This window comes from Arachis hypogaea, chromosome 8 (assembly GCF_003086295.3).
Source record: "Arachis hypogaea cultivar Tifrunner chromosome 8, arahy.Tifrunner.gnm2.J5K5, whole genome shotgun sequence".
Lineage (NCBI taxonomy): Eukaryota > Viridiplantae > Streptophyta > Magnoliopsida > Fabales > Fabaceae > Arachis > Arachis hypogaea.
The window spans coordinates 40,612,949-40,634,071 of NC_092043.1; the positions used below are offsets into that span (position 1 = coordinate 40,612,949).

Consider the following 21,123-nt stretch of genomic DNA (forward strand, 5'->3'; position numbering starts at 1 on the left):
TTTTTTTCTTCTCTTTCTTTTAAGTCACTTAATATAATATATATATCTTTCTTTCTTTTTTGAAAAGTCTACTATGTAGATCTAAAAAAATATCCACACGTATAAAATTGATGTGTTTAACTTAGATTAAACAAACCAAGCATTTGTCAATACGTTTGAACATTTCAAGTAAAGTTGTATCAATCATGACACTAGTAAAAAATGACATAATTTTGTTCCATTTTAATAACATGAATTAGTTGTTGTTCATACCCTGACCCAAAATATAATCCAGGCCCAATCCAATAGGACGGCCTCGTCTACGTATCCGACCTCTTCTAAGAGGTCAGAATATATTGAAATAGGCAACTCACACTTAACTAAGTGAGTAACTGCCTCCCTGAATCTCTCACCCACTTCTAGAAGGGAGATCTCAACAATCCTAAGATAAAGGGATGGTTATCCACCATCAAAAGTGGAACTACTTCAACGGTGGTTATTGGCTCATCCCCTATAAATATTCTGACACACTCAAGTACATCTAAGTCCCAATATATTAAACCTGCTTAGCCCCTTGCTAACTTAGGCATCGGAGTGTCTTGCAGGTACCACCCCCGATCTCTTCAAACACACAACTCGGACGGCGGCTCCTTGACGCATATCAAGTCGGAGACCACCCCACTGAGCGCTTGGGCTTTACGTTCCAAGCCCAAATACCATCTGGTTTCAGGTAACCCTCAGAACATTGGTGTCGTTGTCGGGGACCTAGAGATCGACGCCCAATGGCGGATGACCAGTACAATGATGGACGCACAGCGTCAGAGTCAGATCAAGAATACCAAGACATGGTCAACAACGACCAAGCCTTAGTAATACCCCAGCCAAGAATGGAGGAGCCGCATGGGGAGGGCCCCTCTGACAACCAAAGGAGAATCCCATCCGAAGTTCGCCTCCCCGAAGAGGAAAGACAGTCTCGTGACACTGACCTCATGGGATGGCTACAAGGACATCAGGGCCGACTTGAGCAGTTGAAACAGGAGTTAGAGCGATAGTGCAAAGTGGAGAGAAGTTTGAAGAGAGAGATCAAAAGGCGAAGAGAGCTGGAGGACAAGCTCTCAAAGCTAGAATCCAACATTCGCAATAAGGATTCTCGTACTGCTCAGGGAAGATAGTCTACTGGGGGGAGAAGATCCGTTTACTGAGAATATCATGAGGGCTAGAGTTCTCAGAAACTTCAAAAGCCCTGACATGAACCTGTACGACGGGACAACCGACCTAAAACACCACCTCATCAATTTCAAAAGTCGGATGTACCTAGCAGATGTCTCGGATGCTACCCGCTGCAAGCCCTTTCCGACAACATTGACTACAGCAGCTATGAAGTGGTTTGATAGCCTGTCCCTAAGGTCGGTATCTAGTTTCGACGATCTCTTGTGCAAATTTGTTACCCAATTTTTGATACAAAAAAACAAGGTGAAGTATGCTCCCAGCCTACTCGGAGTAAAACAAGAGCTCGGAGAACCCCCTGAGAGACTATATGGAGAGATTCAACAAAGCATGCGTGAAAATTCAAGACCTGCCTACTGAGGCGGTAATAATGGGACTTGTCAATGGCCTTCGAGAAGGTCCCTTCTCCCAATCCATATCAAAGAGGCATCCAACTTCTTTGAACGATGTACAGAAGTGAGCTAAAAAGTACATCAATATAGAAAAAAATGCAGGTTACAAGAGCCAAGATGGCAATCAGGACACCCTTAACAGCCGAAGGAGAAAAGGGGGAGCCCAAGAGAAAAGAAAAAGTCGAACCCGAGAAGCCCAGAAGATACCACACTTATACTCCTCTACAAGTTTCATTAGTGGATGTCTACAGGAAAATCTGTCACACCGAAAAGCTTCCTCCCCGTGTCCCATTAAGAACAAGAAAGGGGGAAGTCATAACGAATATTGTGAATCCCACAAGTTGTACGGACATTCCACAAATGATTGCTACGACCTAAAAAATGTGATAGAAAAGCTGGCCAGGAAAGGTCGGTTGGATAGATATCTCATGGAAACGTCAGACAATTATGAAAAAAGAAAAAGAGATTATGAAGACCACGAGCGGAGAGGTCAGCCCCCACAGACTCCAGAATGACATCAGGAGGATTTGGTGGAGGGGGTGCTGACCAAGTCATCTCAGAAGAGGCATTTAAAAGAAGTTTACCAGGTCAGGAATAATGGACCCTATCTCCCTACAATTTCCTTCACCAGAGAAGATGGATAGGGAATTATACCCGGGCATGACAACCCAGTGATAATTACAATGATCCTCACTAATGCTCATCCGCACAGAACTCTGGTGGATCAAGGGAGCTTAGCCGACATATTGTTCAAGCCGGCATTTGATAAGCTGGGACTAGACGAGAAGGAGCTAAAAGCCTACCCAGATACACTCTTTGGGTTGGGATATTCTCTTATCACGCCACTAGGCTTCATCTCCATACACACAACTTTTGGAAGGGGGCTGAAGTCTAAGACTCTAAGCATCAACTTTATTGTCGTCGATGTGGCCTCCACTTATAATGCTCTGATAGGCCGGACGGCATTAAATCGGTTGGGAGCAGTTGTTTCTACTCCTCACCTTTGCATGAAGTTTCCAACACAAAAAGGGATTACTACCATCAGGAGAGACTAGAAGCTGGCAAGGAAGTGTTATAATGAAAGCCTAAACCTAAGGGGTAAAGGCAAGGAAGTCAATACAATTGAACTCGGAGGAGTTCGAGTAAGAGAAGAATTACGACCACAGCCCAGGGAAAACCGAAAGAAGTCCATATTGGGCAAGAAGCCGGGAAAAATACCATCATAGGAGCTAGTTTAGTAGAAGATCTGAAGCAAAAACTTGTAAAGCTTATACAAGGAAACTCCCTTCACACACTCTTCTTCTCCTCCATTTTCTTTCTTACTTTGTAAATATTTTAGTTATGAGCCACTAACTCTTTTCATTGGGAAAGAGAGCTCTATTGTAATTTAATGGGTTGATTTATTTTCTTCATCTTCAATTATTCTTTTATTGTTTCTTAAGAAAGAATCTTCGTTCTTCATCACAAGAGTTCAATTGTCTTGAGAAAGAAATTGAATCTAACTTGGATTCTATGGGAGCCTCGAGAGAGGAAACATAGAATTGTGCTTGAAGTTCTTTCTCACAATGGTTATGAAATTGGGTTTGGGATTAGTACGTGACATATAACCTTTCCAGTACTTGATTCATGAAATTGTGTGGCTCTAAATCAGAGACCATTCTTCATCTCTTCTCATGACTAATTAGAAAAAGAGATTGGTAATTGATAAAGTTAAGAGAAATCAAATCACCAAGAGATTGGGTTTTGATTACTTATGATTTGCCAAGAGATCAATGATTGCATGATTGAAGAGGAGATGAGAATTGTTGATCCTGAGAGTGCAATATCTCTTGATCCCAATGCTTTTCTTTATTTTTACTTCTAATTGTTTACTTTCTTGTACTTTTATTTCTTGCACTTTACTTTTCCGTACTTTACTTTTCTTGCTCTTTAATTTTCCAGCACTTTATATTTTTGCCATTTACTTTCCTTGCACTTTATTGCTTTCTTTTAATTTCTAGTCATTTACATTTTCTTATTTGCTCATCACTCCAAATTGAATCGTCTAACTAGAATAATCAACTAATTATTGAGTTCTTAATCCTTTAATCCTCGTGGGATTGACCTCACTCTAAGTGAGTTTTATTACTTGATACGACCTGCTATACTTGCCGGTAGTTATGCGGAATTAAATTTTTTCGTATCAAGTTTTTGACCCCTCCCCAAAAATTGCTTTCTAATTATATGAAACTAAAGCCTACATATAGGCTCTCCTAAATTACAAACTCAAATAAAATTGAAAATAAATTACAATGAACTAAAAATTAACTATTCTAGATATTTCTTACGGCCTTGATTGAGTGATATTAGTGGGATTTGCTTGCTTGAAATTTGAGTGCACTTGGAGTGAGTTTAATTGAACTAGAATGATGCTCCAGGGGTCCATTGGCGTTATTGGCTCCAACTTGAGCGTTGCCAATGCTCAAACTGGCGTTGGTGACATAGCGTTAGCGTGGTTAACGCTTTCACTCTCACGCGTATGCTTCGCCCATGCATGCACGTCATCACTGTTTTTGGCACTTGTAACGCGTACGCGTCGACCATGCGTACGCGTGGCCTTCATCGCTGGCATTGTTGAGGTGACGTTAGCGTTAACAATGCCCAAAATGGTGTTAGTGAAATAGCGTTAGCGTGGTTAATGCTTTCACCCTCACGCGTACGCGTTGCCACGCGTACGCGTCACCTTGCAAAAGTATCACTCTCACGCGTACGCGTCGCCTATGCGTACGCGTGGCCTTCATAAATTGTAGCTTCCAGAGGCCATTGCGAGTGTCATTTGAGGCAACGCCAGTTACTTTGGGTGTTGCCAACGCCCATAAAAATTGCCTCCAAGGGTGCTTTGCATGCTTTTTCTCATGCTTGTTTTGTGTTTTCTTTTGCTTCTTTTTCCACCATTTTCTACAACATAAATCAAATTAAAGAAGTGAAAGAAATATACAGCTAAAACACAAAAACACTAAACAATTAAGCATGGTTAATTAAATTTTGATATGAAAAAGCATAGAAAAACACAACATGATGTGCATCCATCAGCCTCCTGGCCGACCTTTCACAAGTCTTTGATAGTATAAGGAAGCATGGTATGAGGCTAAATCCTACCAAATCTACCTTTGCAGTAGAAGCTGGAAATTTTCTAGGATTCATGAGGGCACAAAGGAGAATCGAGGCTAACTCGAATAAGTGCAGAGCAATCTTAGAAATGAAGAGTCTGACCTGTTTAAAGGAAGTCCAATAGCTGAATGGTCGCCTTGCAGCTCTATCTAGATTTTTGGCGGGATCAGCATTTAAATTCCTACCACTTTTTTCACTACATTGAAAAGGATGCCAGTTCGAGTGGATTCCTGAATTTGAAGAGGCCTTTCAAGAGTTCAAAAAGTTTTTGAGCTGGCCTCCTATCCTTACCCGGCCGAAAACAGGGGAAGAACTCATATTATGCTTAGCTGTCGCTGAGAAGGTTGTGGCATCAGCATTAATACGAGAAGATGAGGTCGGAAAATATCCAATCTATTTCACTAGCAAGGTGTTACAAGGTCCTGAATTAAGGTATCAAAAACTTGAAAAGTTTGTGTACGTCTTAATTGTAATATCTAGAAGGCTCCGACCTTATTTCCAGGCTCATATCATAAGAGTCCAAACGAACCAGCCTATGAAGCAGATCCTTCAGAAAATGGATATTGCAGGTAGAATGGTTCAATGGGCTATAGAGTTATCCGAGTTTGATTTGAAATACGAAACTCGGACAGCAATCAAAGCCCAATGTCTTACCGACTTCGTCGCAGAATACACAGGCGATTAGAGCGAGACCTCCACGACCTGGGAGCTCTATGTAGGCAAATCCTCAAACAAGGTCGGAAGTGGAGTCGACATAATATTGGTCAATAAAGAAGGTACTCAGATAGATGTATCCTTGAAATTTGAGTTCCACGCTTCCAACAACCAGGCCGATTATGAAGCTCTGATCGCAGGGCTGAAACTCGCTAAAGAAGTTAGTGCTAACAAGGTAATAATCTTTAGTGACTCTCAAGTAGTAACTTCTCAAATTAATAAAGAGTACCAGGCAAAAGATTCCAACATGAAAAGGTACTTGGAAAAAATGCTAGAGCATCTCAGGCAATTCCTGGAAATCGAGGTTAGGCACACAACTCGGGAGCTCAACAGCCAAGCTGATGTTCTCTCCAAGCTAGCAAGTACCAAGCCGGGAGGAAGTAATAGAATTTTGATACAGAAACTCTCCAGGAGTCCACATTTACAAAGACAGACAAAAAAGTTGACGTCCTACATGTCTCAGGCTTAAACCTGGGATGGATGACTCCTCTAGTCGAATATCTGAAATTCGACATCCTTCCTGAGGAACAAAAGGAAGCCCAAAAACTCAGAAGGGAATCCCAGAACTATACTTTAGTGCGGAGTGTCCTACACAGAAGGAGGATATCCTCACCATTGCTAAAGTGCGTCCCGACCTCTAAGACAGAAGAAGTCTTGGAAGAAGTACACAATGGAATTTGTGGAAATAACCTCGGAGTGAGGTCCTTAGCCAGGAAGGTGATACGAGTTGGGTTCTTCTGGCTAACTTTACAAATGAATGCTACCGACTTCGTTAAAAAGTGCCAACCTTGTCAGATGCATGCCAATTTCTACATTGCTCCTCCCGAAGAGCTTATCAGCGTGACATTTCCCTGTTCCTTTGTAAAATGGGGGGTTAGACCTACTCGGACCTTTTCCCCAAGCTCCAAGACAGGTCAAATATTTGATTGTAGGAGTGGATTACTTCACCAAATGGATAGAGGCAGAACCATTGGCCATTATCACAGCGCAGAGAAGTCAGAAATTCATTTATAGGAATATAATTACTCGATTCGGAGTCTTCCACTCTATCACAACAGATAATGATACTCAGTTCACATTTTCCACATTCAAAAATCTGGTGTCCAGCATGAAGAGCAAACATCAATTCACATCAGTAGAGCATCCTTAAGCCAATGGACAAGCTGAAGCCACCAATAAAATTATATTGGCAGGACTAAAAAAGAGGCTGCAAGATACGAAGGGAGATTGGGTTGAAGAGCTTTCTCAAGTTCTATGGGCTTACAGAACAACACCTCACTCCACAACTGGAGAAACACCCTTTCGACTTGCATATGGAATAGAAGCCATGATCTCTGTTGAGATCAATGAGCAAAGTCCAAGGATGAGATTTTATAACGAGGTTGACAACATCCAAGCCAAAAAAGAAGAGCTCAAACTACTTCCAGAAGTCTGAGAGCAAGCACAAAAAAGACAAGCAGCGTTAAAGCAATGGATGACAATAAGGTACAACCAAAAAGTCATTCGAATGAGCTTCACCATAAACGACCTAGTCTTAATACGAAATGACATCGGAGTAATAAAGTCGGGCGAACGGAAGCTCGCTCCAAATTGGAAGGGACCTTACAAGATAGCTGAAGTCTTAGGTAAGGGCTATTACAAAGTGTCCGACCTGAGTGGAGCCAAGCTCCCTAGGTCGTGGCACGCTTGCAATATGAAAAGGTATTATAGCTAGAAGCGTACTCCGTTCCCTGATGTACTATTTTTTCCGACATCATGGTTTTTCCCAAGAAAGTTTTCCTGAAGGGGTTTTAACGAGGTATCAAAGCAGGGGCTAGGGGCCTGAAAATTATTCTCTTAGTAGCCAAAGCATCTTTGTAAAGTTACATTTCATTAATGATAATACCTCTCTTTCTTAAAATTTCTATTATTATTACTACGATACGCACTGACTTAAGCACGAAAAAGTGCAAAAATTTGTTGTCCGACCTAGGTGGTCGTCAAGATAAAGCGATGGGGTACAAGTCGGTATAAAGAGGTTGTAAAAAGATGATCATAACAACTTGGCAATAAAAAGGCAAACGACGTACAAGTCAGAAAGACTCTGAGAAAAGTAAAATGTATTGCAAAAATAACCTAAGTTATGAAAACGATTCAAAGGTAAAACAAATTGAATGTTTATGCCCAATTAATGGAAAAAGGAAAGTCCTTGGAAGGTTGCTACATAAAGTCTTCATAAAAACTTTGTAAAACAAAAATCCTTATAAACTGTTTTCATAAAAAAAAGCTTTGCAAAAGGCTTTCATAAAAAGTTTCACAAACTAAGAGACATCAAAAGGCTTTGCGAAATAGCAAAATATCTATCATACTAGCATTCACAAATATAAGAAACAACTACTTTGTTAAGGGTCCCATGAAAAGGGACTAAACATCGAGAAAAAGCAGTTGTTAAAGATCCTTTTAAAAGGATCAAGAGTCAGAAAACAAAAGCAAAAAGATTCAGAACATACATAAAAATTATTCATAAAAAAGGTCCCACAGATCCGGCCTTAACAGGAAATATTACTTAGGGCCTAAGAAAGGATTAGGATCATCAACAGCAGAAGGGGTCAGGTCAACAACAGGAGTCAGAGGGGTCGGAGGAACCTCTTCGGTGCCACAAGTTGGAGCAGCCTCGGACGGAGTAGAAGAGCTCGGTAGTGACCCCTCGGCTGGTTCGACCTCACAAGGAGGAAACTCAACCAGGCGCTATCCCGCCGTCTTCAGCTCGGAGTCAGTAGGAGGGTAAGGAGGAAATACAATTTCACCATTAATGACAACTTTGTTAGGGTGAAGAGGTGACAGGTCCAAGTCGGGAGCCAGAACTCGAACTTGTTCCTTCAACACCTCGAACACCGCCTCAGTGCCTTCAGCAACAGATTCCTCCAAGTCCTAGTATCCCTCCCTGAGCCGGTCTAGTTCTTCCCTCAACTCTATTTTATCTGAAAATAAATGAACATAGTTCTCGGCCTTCTCTTTTAAGCCTTCATCCATAGCACAAGAGGCCATCAGCTGCCTCTCCTTCTCACGAGATTCGGAGAGCTCATTTTTCAGCCAGTCCCTCTCCTCCATCAACCTCTTCTTATCCTCTCGGAACATAGCCAATTGGCCTTGAAGAGCCTCCAAAGGAGTCTTCTCCAATTCCTTGAGGAGAAAGGTACAAACCCTAACAGTATGAATTCTCCCTCCGATCAAGACCTGAAGGTGAGTTCGGATGGAAGCATCATCCATAGCAATAGAGCTATGGGGAAGAATGTGCCTCTCACTGAACTTCACCCCGTCAAAGCTAGTGTCGCTAACATTAGAAATACTAGCCTCCGAGGTCTTGCGCTTTTTTTAAATAAGCTCCGAGGAGGGAAAAACTGGAAGGGAAGGGACAAAAGGAGGAGGAGGAGGGGTAGAAAGATTTATCAACTTAGCCAAATTAGAAGAGGTTGTCCCCGAATCTGACTTCTGTGGAGAAGGAGTAGCCGATGTCCTGCCTTCCTGTAGCTGAGCAGCTTGGGCTCGGGTGTTCCTCTTAGCCTCCTGCACTTTCTGGTACACCTTAGAACTACCTTTCATCTTATCTGAAAAGGAAAATTGGAAAATGATTAGCATATAAGTCGGAAAAAAAATCGGAAGAAAACAAAAGCACCTATAAAATAAAAAACAAAAGCTACCTAACTCGGCCCGGACATAGCTTGGAGTTTTGAGAAGAAATTTCTTGGTGTCGAGGTTTGGAGCCCGTCCACAAGCCTCTCGAAAAAAGTCAACCACAACATCCTCTACTTCATTCAAATATATCAAATTGTACTTCTCTACAGGGACTACCTCTGCCCAATATAATTGGAAGCGGGGCTCATTATTTTCATTTAGGAAAAATGGGTGATGGCCTTCAACGGCTCGGACTTTGAAAAAGAAATTTTTGAAATCACGGAATGACTCATAAAAAATGAAAAACACCTTCCGACCTTGAATAGCTCGAAAGGAGACCCACTGCTGTTTGTTTTGAGCATTAAAAGGTCTGGTCAAATGAAAAAGATAGAAAAAGACTCTCAAAGAGATCAAAAAATCGTGTTCACGGCTAACAAGCTGGTAAGTTTTGAGAAATCCCAAGAATTTGGATGGATTTGGAAAGGAGTCACCCTACAATGAGACAACACCTCCATTTCAAAGGCAGAAAAAGGGAAAGTAACTCCTAGACAAGTAAACAAGCAGTCATACATGAACATAAAGTGGGATTCTGACTCATCACCCACCCACAGCAAACCCAATCCTCAGAGTCAGGGGAAATTATTTCGTATTTAGCTTCATCCTCAATAGAATTACAGATTCTATGATGCTTACGAAGTTCTTCTATGAAAACACTATCAAAAAAAGGGTTGGATATGAAAACAGAGGAATCTACCCATCGCAACAACTCTTTAGAAATCCAGGAAGACATTTTGGAAAATAAAGGTTGAAAATATAAGAAGGAATACCTACATTGCACAAAGAAAAGAAACCATCAAAAACAAGTTTGAAACGAAACAGTTCTCTTCAAATAAAAAAAAGAACAGTCAACAACCACAAGAGAAGAGATTTTTATAAAGGAAAATATCAAAGTTCTCTACTGTGAACAATGAAGGTGCAATAAAAGCTACTCAGAATCTCCCTCTCCATCATTCACTTTACTTAACAGAAACAAAGAAAATGTTGTAAAAGCAAAGAAAGGAAGAATCCAGTGAGAAACTAACCTTTTTAGAGAAAAGGAATCTGTTAGTAGAAACGGGGCGAGCAAAACACCAAAGCACTAAGATGTGTGAATGAAGAAGAAAGCGTGAGAGAAAGCTCGATGAAAAGATGAAAAAGAAGAAAGAGAAAGAGGGAAAAGTATTTATAAGATACCAGGGAAACAAACGTAAAAAAGTCCACTCATTGAAGAGGTGCGCCGTTAACAATGTTACCGCCCTCCATGTGTCAAAGTTGAAAAGCCAACGGACGCGACGGTTGACAACCTGAACTCACATTGGTTTTCAATTCAAATCACGTTGTTTACACGACTTAGAAAGGAGCTGCTGATTTACGCATCTCCGACCTTATCTAATACTCGAATCTGACTTAAATAATAAGATCGGGCTCGAGTAGGGGCACTGTTCATACCTGACCCAAAATATAAGTTAGGCCCAATACGATTAAAAGGCCCAATCCAGTAGGACAACCTCATCTACGTATCTGACCTCTTCTAAGAGGTCGGAACAGATTGAAATAGGCAACTCACACTTAACTAAGTGAGTAATTGTCTCCCTGAATCTCTCACCCACTTCTAGAAGGTAGATCTCAACAATGCTAAGATAAATGGACGGTTATCCACCATCAGAAGTGGAACTACTTCAATGGTGGTTATTGGCTCATCCCCTATAAATACCCTGACACACTCAGGTACATCTAAGTCCCAATATATTAAACCTGCTTAGCCCCTTGCTAATTTAGGCATCGGAGTGTCTTGTAGGTACCACCCCCATCTCTTCAAACACACGACTTGGACGGCGGCTCTTGACGTAAATCAAGTCGGAGACCACCCCACTGAGCGCTTGGGCTTCACGTTCCAAGCCCAAATACCATCTGGTTTCAGGTAACCCTCAGAATTATTTACCGGTAATAACTAACTTTTTATTTTACTTGCTATGTCATTAGATATATGGAATGTAAGTTTGGCCTGCAAAGGAAAAATCCTAATATAGAGGTGAAGATTGGAGATAATATCCTACGAAAAGTTAAGAGTTTTAAGTATCTTAGGTGCATCATACAGGATAATGGAGAGATTGAACAAGATGTAAATAATAGGATCCAAGCAGATTGGTAAAAATGGCAGAGTGCACCCAGTTTTATATTTGACAAAAAAGTACCTTTAAAAATTAAAGGTAAATTCTATCGCACTGCTATCAGACCGGCTATGCTTTATGATATAGAGTGTTGGGGGTCATAAGGGAGTACGAACATAAGTTAAGTGTGGCAGAGATGAAGATGTTGAGATGGATGAGTGGTCATACGCGATTGGATAGAATAAGGAATGAAGATATAAAAGAGATATAAGAGAGAGGGTTAGAGTAGCGTCTATTGTGGAAAAGATGGTAGAATCGCGTCTCGGGTGGTTCGAACATGTGAGAAGAAGACCGACAGAAAACCGAGTCAGGAGGGTGGATGAGATGGAAGATTGTCAAGGGGTAAAAGGTAGAGGAAGACCTAAGAAGACCATCCATGAAGTGGTCAAATGAGATCTACATATAAACGATCTCTCTATAAACATGATAAATGATAGAGCTCAATGACATCGTTTGATTCATGTAGTCGACTCCACCTAATGAGACAAATTAGTTAGACCACTCAATATTATTGATAGTTCATGTTTGTTTTTTATTGTTGGAATAATTAACCATGGAGAATCATTTAATTTTTTAATTAATAACAATATTTTTTAAATTTAATTTTTTAGATTAATCCATTTTTTAAAGAGGTAAACAAATTTTACTTGAAAAAAGTTTTAGTTAAAAAATACAATTTTTTAAATTATTTCATATAATTTAATAAATATATATTTATTTTTTAAATATAATGTTATATTAATAAAAAATAAAGTTGTCCATTATAAAATTTTAATTTATTTGATAAACACTCCAAATACTAAAATTTAATTCAATTATATAATTTTACTAATTCATTTTAAATATTAGAATTTAATTCAATTCTATATCATTGAAATTTTTAAATAGGCTATACATGAATGCATAAATAAATAAAAAATCATTGAAAAAAAAAACCAGCAGGACCTGTGCCAATATTAAAGAGAAGCAATTAGAAGAAGCTGCAAATCCCAATATTTCTTAACAAAAAGGGAACCTTCCAACAACCTTCAAGAACGACTTAGCTGCTCTCAGCAAATCCTATCAATCATACCCTTTCAAATATTAACCTTTCAGTAACATCTTATTACACAAAATTTTATGTTTAGGACCTTTAATATAATATTTTATCACACACAATTTTATATTTAAAATATAAATTAAAGGTAACGAAGTGCTACGACTTTTAAAAGTAATATATATATATATATAAACTAAACAAAATACAAATAGAGCAGCACAACACTCATAATCATATAAGGGTAGAAAGGTATATATATATATATATATATATATATATATATATATATATATATATATAAAGTCAGAGTTCTAAAAATACAAATAACAAGTTTTAGGTTTGGTTTGTGAAACAAAGACTGACTAGAGTATATATATACATATATATAATTTGGCCCAAAAATAACTCAAAATACACATAACAAATTTTAGGTTTGGTTTGTAAAATAAAGACCGACTAGAGTATACATATACATATATATACAATTCGGCCCGAAAATAACTCAAAATAGAAAACTAATAACCTATTTTTTCAAATTAACTTCTAAAAAAGACAAATATAATATATACAAGGTAAAAAATCTATATACATATATAAATATAAATATTAAATAATCAAACAAAATATTAAGTAACTTAATGTTTGTTTCAATCAAATTAAATGAATAATTAATTAACTAACGTATTTAAATAAATAAAATAGAATAAATTAAAAAACACCTTCCAAAATATACTACATAAGTTATGCTATTAATTGAAAAATCTAATTTTAATAATGGGTTAACCACAAAAAATACCCTTGAATTATTCAAACGCTGACAAAAATACATCCGAATTTTACTATCGATAAAAATGCCTTCAAATAATTTAAAAACACAATAATACCCAACAATAAATATATATTTTCAAAAAATACTTTAGAGATTGAATTTTAATGCAATTTTTTGCAAGCATGATTGTAAAAATAATATATTATTATACATAAAAATTGGTAATTTTTTGTTAAGTATATAATTTTTTTATAATTGTTTTTGTTAACAACCAATAATACTTTTAAAAATCACAAAATAATACATAGTTAATAAAAAATCACCAAATTTTAAGAATAATAATATCTTATTTTTCTAATTATTCTTGTAAAACATTGCATCAAAATTCAATTTCTAATATATATTTTGAGAAATACATATTTAACATTAGTTTTCGTGCAAGATTATCTAACATTAAATATGTATTTCTCAAAAAATATATTAGAGATTGAATTTTGATACAATTTTTTACAAACATGATTAAAAAAATGAGATATTAGTATCCTTAAAATTTTGTAATTTTTTGTTGAGTATATATTTTTTTGTAATTTTTTTGTTAACAACTAATATTACTTTTAAAAAATCACAAAAATATATACTTAGAAAAAATTATTAAATTTTAAAAATAATAATATCTCATTTTTTTTATTACTCATGTAAAAAATCATATCAAAATTCAATCTCTAAGATATTTTTTGAAAATATATATTTACTGTTGGGTACTGTTGTTATGTTTTTAAATTATTTAAAGGTATTTTTGTCGATAATAAAATTCAGGTGTATTTCTATCAGCATTTGAATAATTCGGAGACATTTTTGGTAGTTAACCCTTTAATAATATATAATAGATAATGGATGATAGATCTAATATCATACTCTTGGAAGTGTTTATTGATTTAATATATTTAATTCATTTAAATGCATTAATTATAACCAATCGAATCAACTATTTGATATGATTACATCATATATATAGTGAATTTATGTGTAAATTATATTATCTTTATAACATTATTTTGTTGGTTAATTTTTCTCCTAAGACAACTTTAAGTCATCATGTATGTAGGATAATACATACATATAATAGTGCCAATATTTTTTTACCTACATGCATATAATAGTGCCAATATTTTTTTTACTTCTTGTTATTGGAAAAATATATGAATAAATGGATCTTTTTTTAATTGATGAAAAACAATAATAAAGGTTATTAAGTAAATGAATCACATAATGAAAAAAACTAAGAGTGATTCATTAAATAGAAAAAATAAAATTATTTTCACATTGACTACAAATTTTATAAAAAATATTTTAGATAATAAATTAACCTTCAATAAATTAGATATTATTACAAACGTACCCCAATATACATATTATTAATCATATCAAACTATATTAATTTATATTCAGATCAAATGATATTTATTTAGAATTATAATTTAAATTTTCTAAAACTAGTTGTCATCATAAATGAGATAGATGAGAAAATTATTTTTACACATATTTCTTTCAGTGACAACAATATCAGATTATTCAAAAACTAAAAAAAAATATATTTTCAATAATTTAGATCAATTTAAAAAATAAAATCGATATAATTTATTACCATTTAAATTGTAAAGGTTTAAATTTTTTTAATCTAATCCAGTATAATTCAAATGATTGTGACTTAATTACATCTTATTCATTCAAACTTATTTTTGAATTCAATCTAATTGAAACTATTATGTTTTGGATTGGATAATATATCCCATCCAAAGTTTAAATTTTATGATTTAAAATTTTTTAATTATTAATATTAACCTTTCTAATAATTTTAAAAAATATTTAGTCTTTTTAAAATAAATTAAATTAAAATATCTAATTTCTCACATATTTAAATTAATCTTAAAAAGGTATTTTGACTTTTTAAAATAAATTCAAATTTTTAATACAAGCAAACAACTTACCGAGTTTACAACTTTTTTTTTTTCACTAATGATTAATCTAAGTTGTGATAAGGATGAATCAGAAGGAGAAGGTAGAAAAAAAAAACGAGATTAAGAAAGAATTTCAGAAAGATTAAACTAGGAAAATTTATATATCCTTCATTATTTTACAATTATAATATATATATATATATATATATATATATATATATATATATATATATATAAACAAATTTCAACAACAATGTTAATAAAAAATCGATAGTAAACAATGTAACATATAATTCACTCCATGGCACGCAATATACAGAGACAATCAAATTCACTCGGTAATTAAAATTAACTAAAAAACAACATGAATCTCTCTGCAGAAACGAATCGATTTTGTACACAAATACACAAACAAAACAAAACGAATCCACTCAGAAGACTCGGTGGTTTAAAATGATGGCTAGCATTGACAGCACAACCGAGGCTCCAAGAGCGGCCACAGAGGTTGAAACAGATCCGGCTGCTCCGGCGTTAGGAGAAGGCGCCGGTGACTGGACAGTGCCCTGTGCGGAGGCGGCCACCGCAAAGAGGGCGAGGAGAAGGAGGAAGGTTAGGGACTTGGACATGGTGACTTGTGATGATGCCATATGGAAGTGACGGTTAGAGAGAGAGAGAGAATGAAAGACTTGTTAGTTGTTGATTGAGGTTGAGATTGAGATGAAAATTGGCTCAAGATTTGGTAGTTTCAGAATATTTGGACTATTAAATAGTCCCATAACAAAATATATTTTCTAAAATTTTTTAATAACGGTTAAATAGTCTTTTTTTAAATTTAATTACAAATTAACCTCATATATTTTATTTAATTATAAAATGATTTTTTATTTTATAAATAATTATTTTATCATAAATCTATCATGTTTATTAACAATCAAGAACAAAAACAATAACAAATTAGATCTTCCATTGATCCTAATAAATTTTTTGGCTATTCCAATCGATTAAATATTAAATTTGATCCGGGACTTCGTGAGGAATTACAAAATCGTGTTTCTTTAAAAACCAATCGATTGGACTATCAAACTAATCGATTGAATTCTAACTCAATCGATTAGATTTCAGTTTATCACTGAACAATCGATTGAAAATTGCAAGGAAGCATGGTTTTTGCATAAATCAATCGATTGGTCATATTAACCAATCGATTGAACGCTGAATTAAATGTGGATTTTATGTAATTCAATTGATTGTTTAGAATTTTCAATCGATTAAATTCTTCAAAACAATCGATTGGATAGTACAATTCAATCATATAGTGGAGTTAATTGCTATTGCCACTGTGAATTTGATGCAATGATGCTGGAAAAGCAGGGTGCTATAGCAGCGAGTTAGCATCACTAATTTTCTTTCATTCTACAACCTCATACTGGGCATCTAAGGTGTTTTATGTCAAACAAAAATTCTAAGATCCATAATTTCGCATTGGTCATATGCCTTGTTCTTTAGTCAAAATTTTTGTACCTGTAAACCTAGGGGAGGATAAATAAAATGTTACAAGTTATCTATTGCACTTGCATTAACATTGTAACTATCATTTTTTGTTCTTCTTTAATTTCTGATATGTTCTCATTTGTGCCAGAACCAAGTTATGTTGCTTTTCATGAGGAAGAGTGGGGAGTTCCTGTTCATGATGATAAGTATGCCAGTTTGTTTTGGTGTTTGCAGAGTCTTTTCTTTTATTTTTAGCTTCCGTGTTGAATCTGTATGAATGCTGAAATTCGGTTTTTTGTGTAGGAAACTGTTTGAGTTGCTCAGCTTCTCTAGAGCCTTGGCTGAACTTACATGGCCTGCCATTCTTAGCAAAAGGCAGGTATTTTGGTACTGACATAATTTGCTTGGGATTTTATATATTCTAGATTCAATCATATTTGTATACGAGCTCCACTGTATAGTAAAAAACAATTTGGTACAATGTTCAGAAACCCGACATGGTGGTAGACTGCACCATGACAAAAAATCAGTGTGAAATGACCATATATGATTGAATTGTACTAGCCAATCGATTGTTTTGAAGAATTCAATCGATTGAAAATTCTAAACAATCGATTGAATTACATAAAATCCACATTTAATTTATTGTTCAATCGATTGGTTATATTTATGCAAAAATCATACTTCCTTGCAATTTTCAATCGATTGTTTAGTGATAAACTGAAATCCAATCGATTGAGTTAGAATTCAATCAATTGGTTTGATAGTCCAATCGATTGGTTTTTAAGAAAACACGATTTTGTAATTACTCACGAACGTTCCGGATCAAATTTAATTTTTTAATTGATTGGAATAGCCAAAAAATTTATTAGGATCAATGGAAGATCTAATTCGTTATTGTTTTTGTTCTTGATTGTTAATAAACATGATAGATTTATTATAAAATAATTATTTATAAAATAAAAAATCATTTTTATAATTAAATAAAATATATGGAATTAATTTGTAATTAAATTCAAAAAATGACTATTTAACAGTTATTAAAAAATCTTAAAAAACATGTTTTGTTATGGAACCATTTAATAGTCCAAACATTCTGGAACCACCCAATCCGGTGCCATAAAAATTCAAGAAGGAACTATTTATAGAGGAGTATATTGTAATACTATTGAGTCATTGGCTCCTCAAATGGGTATAAAAGGAATAATGAAGGTTTTGGCCTTTTGGAGACAAAGTTAGGTATTAAGATTTTCCATTTTGAAGAAAATAAATATATTCTTATTAATTAGACGATTGGCTGACCATCTTAACTTTAGCTTTGTAAATATTCTATGACATGACTTTTTGTTTAAAAATAAAAAAATATATATAAACCAATTCTAAATCAAGTTAAAAATAGAATAATTTAATTAATTATAAATATAATAATTAATTTTATTTATTTATGATTTAAAATATTAAATTTTTTATTGATTATTAGTTCTTTACTAATGTGATTAGCTCTTATTTTTTACTAATTTTGTACGTTGTGATTTTATTAATTAATAAATGTCTTGTGATTAAACATCTTTTAGGTTTAGAGTTTTGTATTTTACTTCTAAATCTATTACCTCCAGCTCTTCACAGCTTAAGAAAACCCGCTAACTTCCGTTACCCTAAACCCGTCGACCTTTACAACGCCTCTTTTCTCCGCTCGTCGTCGCTGTGAGCTCGTCATTGTTGTAGCTTCCTCTGAGCTCGTCACCGTTGCCCCTTTTCTTTGACCCCGTCACTGTCTTCCTTCGACTCCCCGCCATGTCATCATATGCAGGTAAGTTCTTCTCTCTCTCTCTCTCTCTCTCTCTCTCCGCTGACTCATTGCATGTTCTTATTCTTCTTCCACAGACTCATCGCTGTCGCTGTGAGCTCGTCATCGTCGAAGCTTCCTGTGTGCTTGTCACAAGAACCCCTTTTCTCTGAGTGCGTCATTGTCTTCCTCGAGCTCGTCACGACCCCGTCATCTACAGGTAAGTTCCTCTCTCTTTGTGTGTGTGTGTGTCTCTCTCTCTCTCTGTCTTGGGGTGTTATTGTGGCGAGTGAAAAATGTCTTTGCCCTTCATGTTGGATTTTTAACCAAAGACATAATTAAGTTTTGGCGTTTAGTTATAGCGCTTGCTTTCATTCTATCTCTTAACTATATATGTTCTATGACAATAGCAGTACTAGAACTTTGATTCTTAGATAGAGGGTTCATTTATTAGTTGAAGTGGGGAAATATATATAGTAATTAGTAATTCAAGGCTTGTTGAGTTTTTCTGGTTATGGTTTGTTAAATTTTGACATTGGAAATCATACATTATGCCACTACCTAATAATGCTATTGCCACTGTGAGTTAATAAACCTTTCAATATCATTATTGATCAAGTCCTAATCAAGAACAATAAAAAGTATCTTAGTTTTGAATTGGTTAAGTTGTGAATTTGTGCTGTAATTTTGTTTGTGCAACTGAATCTTATTCTCATCATGAATTAGAATTTATGCTTTAATTTAGATATATTTGCTTATCTATCATTTACTCTGTAACTGCAATTTATGTTAGGATGCAGGAATCATGATGAATTCAACTTACAGGTTTTGTATTTCGTTTTAGTTTCGATACAGACAAGTCGTAAAGTCAGCTATAGTACTCTCTTGAAAAATGGGAGGCATGCAAGGGACTATACCCTTTACACTGGGGCTCTTGGGACAGCATTTTTGGTTTTCAGGGCTTATCAAGTCACCAAGAATGGCAGTGATCTTAGCTTATGCTCTAATATTGTTAAGGCTAGTGATTCTGCTTCAGAAGATTTAGGTAATACTAGGAGTCTGGGACTGGTACTAAATTTATTTTTTATTTGAAGGGCTGGTTCAAAATGTGTTCAATTATATGATGTCAATTGCTAAAGCTTGCTCTTTACATTGTAGACGAAACTACTAGAACTAGCTTTTGAACTTTTGTTTGGAAAATCCTAAACAAAATTCAGTTTCATTTACTACCTAATATCATATGTGGAAATAGGATGATTAAGTTTAATATGCTAATCTATTGGTTGCAGTCGTGTGACATTCATCTGTGGTTGTGCTGGTGTTTGTGTTCTTGGTGCTGTCTGGTGCACAAAAATGAAACTTGCACAACTGAACCGGCAAGTGCACCGGGTCGTCCAAGTAATACCTCAGGTGAGTGAGAGTCGAATCCCACGAGAATTGTTGGATTAAGCAAGCTGTGGTTATCATGCAGATCTTAGTTAGGCAAATATAAAGTTGATTGTTGTTGTCGTAGGCGCATAAACAAAACAATAACGAAAGCAATAAAGAGTTGAAATAAAAACAACAAGGCCTCGGAGATGCTTGTTCTTCCGGATTGATACTTTCTACTCCCTACTTTAACAATGAGTGATTCATTCAATGGCAAGGCTGTAAGTGATTAAGCCATGGGTCGTGGTCATTAATCACCTCTAATCCAAACCAAACGCCCGAACAGGTCAGTCAATCTGGATGAGAGTGAAGCTTACGCAATTCAATCTGTGATGATCCTACTCAAAACGCCACAGACAAGGTCGAATCTTTTATATCGGAGAATGAAGCTCTATGATTCTAGCCGTAACGCCACAGGGACCTCAGTTACCCATGACTAACGAGATTTCATGTCATGTATCCCAATTAGCCCAAATAACTTGTTAGAACCTGTGATGTACTCTCAAGCTGTAGCTCAATACTATCCGAGTCAGGACTCGTAAGAAACTCATGTAGAATAAGGGTCATACTTTCGTTTTACCCCAGATTCATAAAGATGAAGAATGATGATACATCATAGAATGGAATCAAACATATATTAGAGTAGAAAAATAATAATATTAATCCATAGGAATGAGCAAAGCTCCTATCCTTAACCTAGAAGGTTTAGTTGCTCATACTTTACAGAGAAAACTGAAGTAATGTGTTTGTGCTTCTCCCCTCCTGGGAGGTTTAATTCTCAAGAAGAAGGAAGTCTCTTATTTATGATAAAAACTCTAAGACTAAACCTAAAAGATATAGTTTTTAATTAAAAATTATAAAAGAAAAATAAAATAAACTAAGAAGTGCTAAAATCTACTTTGGGACCCACTTGGTCAGTGTTTGGGCTGATGCCTGGCGTTCAAATCAAGTTTTGGGTGTTCAACTTTGGTTCCTGCTACCTAGCTGGTGTTGAATGCCAGTTTGGGCATTCAACTTAGGAGGTTGGTCTTGTTTGGGCGTTGAACGCCAGAAAGGGGGTAAGTTGGGCGTTCAATGCCCGTTTTTGGCAGTTGTCTCCAGAGAAAAATATAAATTATTATATATTGTGGAAAGCCCTAGAAGTTAGCTTTCCAAATCCATTAAGAACGCATAAATTGAACCTCTGTAGCTCTAGAAATGCTCGTTTGAATGCATGGAGGTCAAGATTTGACAACATCTGCTATCCTTTCTTTGCCTCTGAATCAAATTTTGCCAAAACTCGCCAAATTCACCTAAAAATCACCTAAAATCATAGGAAAAACACAA

The 21,123-nt window shown here is 35.6% G+C and overlaps 1 long non-coding RNA gene across 2 annotated transcripts; it reads left to right on the forward strand.

The window, feature by feature from the left end:
* The first annotated feature begins 18,173 nt into the window (after window positions 1-18,173).
* On the forward strand, window positions 18,174-19,967 carry LOC112707471 (uncharacterized). 2 transcript variants are annotated; one of them, XR_003156061.3, is made up of 4 exons: window positions 18,174-18,393; window positions 18,468-18,589; window positions 19,214-19,414; window positions 19,659-19,967. It is a non-coding gene; the product is annotated as an uncharacterized lncRNA (long non-coding RNA). The 2 variants fall into 2 exon arrangements; XR_003156060.3 differs by lacking the exon at window positions 19,659-19,967 and having other exon boundaries at window positions 19,214-19,644.
* The last annotated feature ends 1,156 nt before the right edge of the window (window positions 19,968-21,123 follow it).